Below are 6,000 nucleotides of genomic sequence, written 5' to 3' on the forward strand. Positions count from 1 at the left end.
GATGTTACCCACATGATGCAATAAAACTTTTTTAATTTTTTCTTTATTTATTTATTTTTCCTTAGTTCTTTAATTTAATTCTCGATCCCAAACTTTTCGTTTCTCCTATTTTATTGGACAGTTAGGTTAGGAGTTAGCTTTAGGGGTGAATTGACTAAATTGGCCCCCACTGGTTTGATCCAGTTTGCAAGTAATTCAATATTTCTTTCGGATCCCTGACCTAATTATTTGACCTGCTTAACAATTCTTTTCTGTGATTTTCTCTTTTGTACTGTGTTCGCAATAGTCCTAAGGACCGTGGCATCACATTTTTTTGTTCGAAATTTGAGTTAAAACTGACCTCGTAGTCATTTCCCGGAAAGGTCACCCATCGCTATGACTCCCGGCTCATTTAACTTTTTTTGCTTTGTTTTTCTTCTTTATACTCAACTATTTGGAAATTACTAATTATTTGCATTCAGGGCTTATCTAGGTGTCTTAGATGTGATTCTAATCCCCTTAATTGTCTGCACCGACGTCGGTCACCGAAACAGTGAAATATACCAGGCTATGCAAATAGGGGTGTTACAATTCCCCCCCCCCTCCCCTCTAAAATAAATTTTGTCTTGAAATTTTACCTGGTATCAGTCTCTGAATAGTTGTGGGTGCTGTCTCCTCATGTCCTCCTCTCGTTCCCAAGTAGCCTTCTGGCCCGAATGATGGTTTCACAGCACTTTTACCAATGGTATCTGCTTGTTCTGTAGCTGCTTCACCTCATAAGCTAGAATCTCTATGGGTTCTTCCTTATATGTGAGGTCTGGATTCACTTCAATTTCCTCCACTGGTAGTACATGAGATGGGTCTGATCGATACCTCCTCAACATGGACACATGGAAGACATTATGTATCTTCTCCAACTCTGTAGGTAGTGCCAAACGATATGCCTAAGGACACACTCTTTCCAGAACCTCATATGGCCCAATGAAACAAGGACTCAGTTTTCCCTTTCTGTCGAATCTCATAATTTTCTTCCAAGGGGAAACCTTGAGGAATACTTTATCACCACTGCATATTCAATATCCCTTCTCTTCAGATCAATATAGGACTTCTGACAGTCTGATGCAGCTTTGAGTTGATCTCTAACCAATCTGATTTTCTCCTTAGTCTGCTGAACAATTTTGGGCCCAATCATCTTTTTTTCACCCACTTCATCCCAACACAACGGGGTTTTACATTTCTTGCCATACAAAGCTTCATATGGAGGCATCCCAATGCTTGATTGGTAGCTGTTGTTGTAAGCAAACTCAATCAAAGGCAAATGTGTGTCTAACTGCCCTCAAACTCAATCACACAAGCCCGTAGCATGTCCTCCAAGATCTGAATTACTCTCTCAGACTGGCCATCTGTCTATGGGTGGAATGTCGTACTGAAGTTCAATCTAGTTCCTAGGGCTTTCTGAAGACTACCCCAGAATCTAGAAGTGAACCTAGGATCTCTGTCTGATACGATGGATACGGGCACTCTATGCAGTCTTACTATCTCATCAATGTACAACTTGGCCAATCTTTCTAAACTGTAGTCCATCCGGGCAAGCAGAAAATGAGCAGACTTGGTCAGTCTGTCAACTATAACCCATACTGCATCATGACTCTTCTGTGTCCTCGGAAGTCCCATCACAAAATCCATAGTTGTTCTCTCCCATTTCCATTTCGGTACTAGTAGTGGATGTAACAAGCCAGCTGGTACATGATGCTCTGCCTTCACTTATTAACAAGTTAGGCATTGGAAATAAATTCTGCTACATTTCTTTTCATACCCATCCACCAGTAATGTTCTTTCAGTCCTCTGTGCATTTTTGTGCCACCAGGGTGCATAGCAAAAGGAGACTTATGTGCTTCCTTCAAAATGTTCTGCTAAAAGTCAACATCATTAGGAACGTACATTCTGCCCTGGTGAAGCAGGAGGCCGTCATCTCTCACTGAGAACTTAGGTTTCTTACCCTGTTTGACTTCTTCTAATAGCTTCTGATACTTCTGATCATTCTGAGCAACCATCTGATCTAATCAATCAACACTGGCTGTACATGCCATGCAACTGCTGTCTGCCCCTCATCATTAATTTCTAAGCTGGCATGCAATACTCTCAACTCATGTACCATAGACAAAGGAAAAACTCGTAGACTTGCCATAGTCTTGCGACTTAAGGCGTCAGGCACCACATTAGCTTTCCCTGGCTGATAGTCTATCAGACAATCATAGTCTTTTATCAACTCTAACCATCTCCTCTGTCTCAAATTCAACTCCTTCTGAGTGCCCAGATACTTCAAACTCTTATGATCTGTGTAAATGTAGCACTTCTACCCATATAAGTAGTGTCTCCAGTTCTTAAGAGCAAATACAATAGCTGCAAGCTCCAAGTCATGTGTCGGATAGTTCCTCTCATGCGGTTTCAGATGGCGTGATGCATAGGTAATGACATTCCGTTCTTGCATCAGTACACAGCCTAACCCATTATGAGAAACATCGCTATAAACTGTGTATTCTTTACCCAGTGTAGGTAAAGTCAGGACTGGAGCCTCAGTCAAACACCTCTTCAACTCATCAAAACTCTATTGGCATTTATCCGTCTACTGAAATTTCACATCTTTTCGAAGTAATTTGGTCAATGGAGATGCCAACATGGAAAACCCCTTCACATATCGGCGGTAGTATCCAGCTAAACCCAGAAAACTGCGAATTTCAGTGATATTTCTGGGTAGCCTCCAATTAAGGACAGCTTCTATCTTACTTGGATCTACCTTGATGCCCTCTGCCGATACTATATGCCCCAAAAAGGATATTTCCTTTAGCCAAAATTCACACTTCGATAATTTGGCATATAGCTGTTTATCCCTCAAAGTCTGCAGTACAATCCGTAGATGTCTATCATGCTCCTCTGCACTCCTTGAGTAGACCAATATATCATCTATGAATACTACAACAAACTGGTCGAGGTATGGTCTGAAGATAGTGTTCATCAGATCCATAAAAGCAGCCAGAGCATTAGTTAACCCGAATGGCATGACCAAGAACTCATAATGGCCATTGCGGGTTCTAAAGGCAGTTTTAGGAATACTCTGCTCTTGCACCTTTAGCTGATAATAACCTGATCTCAGGTCAATTTTAGAGAACATAGCTGCACCCCTCAGCTGATCAAACAAGTCATCAATGCGGGGCAAGGGATATCTATTCTTTATTATCACCTTATTCAACTGTTGGTAGTCAATACATAAGCGGAGAGTGCTATCTTTCTTCTTAACAAACAACACTGGCGCTCCCCAAGGTGACACACTAGGGCGGATAAAGACCTTATCAAGCAGCTCTTGCAACTGCACTTTCAATTCTTTCAGTTCTGCTGGTGCCATTCTATATGGTGTTATGGAGATTGGGTCCACGCCAGGCATAACATCAATTTCAAACTGCACCTCTCTTTTCAGAGGTAGTCTTGGCAACTCATCAAGGAACACATTCGGAAAGTCACATACAGTAGGGATGTCCCTCAGTGTTGGACTCCCCACTTGGGTGTCTATCACATGTGTCAAGTATGCTTCACACCCCTTTCTGATCATCCCTCTGGCTAGTGCAGCCGAAATGATGTTTGATGGCAGTAACTACCTCTCCCCATGTATTACCACATCACCGTACAGAGGGAGACCAAAAGTGACTATCTTCAGTTTACAGTCAATCATGGCGTGATGCCTGGCTAACCAATCCATGCCCAAGATGATATCATAATCTCTAAAGAGCATTTCAATTAAATCTGATAGAAAAACATGTCCTTGGATCACCAAAGGACAATCTCTATAGATTCTGTTGACCCGGAGCTATTGTCCTAACAGACTAGTTACTAGCACTTCAAAATCCATTTTGGCACACGGAACAATAAGAGGACTAACTATGCTAGCACTAAAATATGAATGGATTGAACCCGGATCAAACAACACAAAGACATCCTGATCAGAGATAGAGAAAGTACTGGCTACAATATTGGAAGTCTCAGCCTCTTCCCGCTGTCTCATAGTGTAAACTCTGGCCGAAGCATTCCCTTGTGCTGACTGGCTAATGGTACCCTGACTGCCAAAAGCATTGCCTCTGCCTCTGCCTCTTCCTCTGCTAACTGATTGTGAACCTTTGGTAGCAGAACTCTGAATAGATCCTTCTGCAGTAGTAGGAGCTGGCCCAAATCTACGGGCACTGGTGCAGTCCTTAGCGAGATGGCCCATACCTCCACAGTTAAAGCAAGCTCCTGTTGCCCAATAGCATTCTCCCCCATAAGTCTTGCCACATGTCTCATAGGGGCGGGGAGGATATGAACCCCTAGTTGACTGCTGACTAGACCTAGGGGGTCTCTATCCAGAGAATCTGCCCCTTCTGAACCTTCCTCCTCTGTTAGATCCCCTAAATTTCTTCTTTTTTTCTAGTATTGCCACTGGAACTTTGCTCAATTGATTTTTCACCTTTATCTTTCTCTGATTTCTCAATCTTCTCAGATTTCTCTTTCACTGGTGTTGCTTCTAATTCAATTTTTTATACTTCCAGTGCTTGAGACATTAGTTCAGAGAAGTTGTTGTATTTAAATCCGACCACTTGCACTCTTAGACTAGGCTTCAGGCTGGTTTCAAACCTCTTGCACCTTTCTCTGCTGGTAGACAGGAGACTCCCTGCATAGTGGCTTAAGCAGGAGAACTCCCTCTCATACTCTGCCACTGATCTGTTGCCTTGTTTCAGACTCAGAAATTCTTGCAATTTCTGATCCATATATGCATCTGGGACATATTTCTGTCTGAACTCTCTGATGAAGTCATCCCAGGTCAATACTGGCTGTTCTGCCAAGCTGTGGGGAATGGTCTTCCATCAGTCATACGCATCCCCTTGCAGTAGTGATACCGAATGCTCAAATTTCAATTCATCTGAGCAGTGCAATTTCTTGAATACCCTGTCCATTCTTTCCTGCCATTGCTTTGCCTCTAGAGGGCCTACTGTACCCTTGAATTTTGTTGCCCCATTTTTCAACAGCTTATCATACTGTCTGACTAGAGCCTGAGGTTGCACCATAGGAGTCTAGGGTGGAGCTTGAGCAGGCATACCCCCAGCCATCTATTGAAATATAGCAGCCATCTGCTGGGCGAATTGTGCAGAAAACTGCGGCATTTGTGGGGCCGGTGCCACTGACCCACTGACATTTAGGAGAGCTGGGGCTTCCCCTTGGGCCTCAGCCTCTACTGATTGCTTAACAGAGTGATCCCCTTTTCCATTTCAGTCTGGAGTTAGGATATCTCCTAAACAAATAACACAAGGAGATTTCCCTTCGTTAGTTCATATTTATGATGTAATGCACTGTATGTAACAAACAAGGACATTAAGCAGTTGTACTTATCAAAGAAAAGACACAAATTCATAAGTCAAAACATACTTCAAAAATTTCGTTCTGATACCACTAAAACATGTCACACCTTACCCCTCTGTAAGGCATAACAAGATCCTGTAGTATACTTAATGAATTACTAACTCCATCTACCGATTACCTATTAAATACACTATAAAGGATTTTAAAACCATTTTTTTACTTTTTGGAAGTGGTGAGCATTTTTGGTAGGAATTTAAAACATTTAATTGAAGTTTAAAACTAGTTAAAATTTTTGGCCACTTTTATTTTTACGTAAATTTTGGAAAAATTTCAGCAAAGTGCCATCTATATTTGGAAAAAACAGTTCTTCTAACACCTGTAAAAAACACTTCCAATAATTCATTTGAAGTTTCTATTGTTTTTCACCAAGAATTTATGGCTTAATTTGGGTTTAGAAAGCTTGGTAACAAGCTTCCATGGAGAAAATTAGAGAGAGAATTAGAAGAGGAGAGAGGGACGGCTAGGGAGGTTGAAGATAACATTTCATTTTTTTTTCTTTTTATGAGTATTTATCCTTAAAATTGACTTGGTCAAATTCTTAATCAAATGGAAAATTAATTTTGAGGTCATGTAGGT

The sequence above is a fragment of the Hevea brasiliensis genome, chromosome 13, assembly GCF_030052815.1.
Source record: "Hevea brasiliensis isolate MT/VB/25A 57/8 chromosome 13, ASM3005281v1, whole genome shotgun sequence".
Classification (NCBI taxonomy): domain Eukaryota; kingdom Viridiplantae; phylum Streptophyta; class Magnoliopsida; order Malpighiales; family Euphorbiaceae; genus Hevea; species Hevea brasiliensis.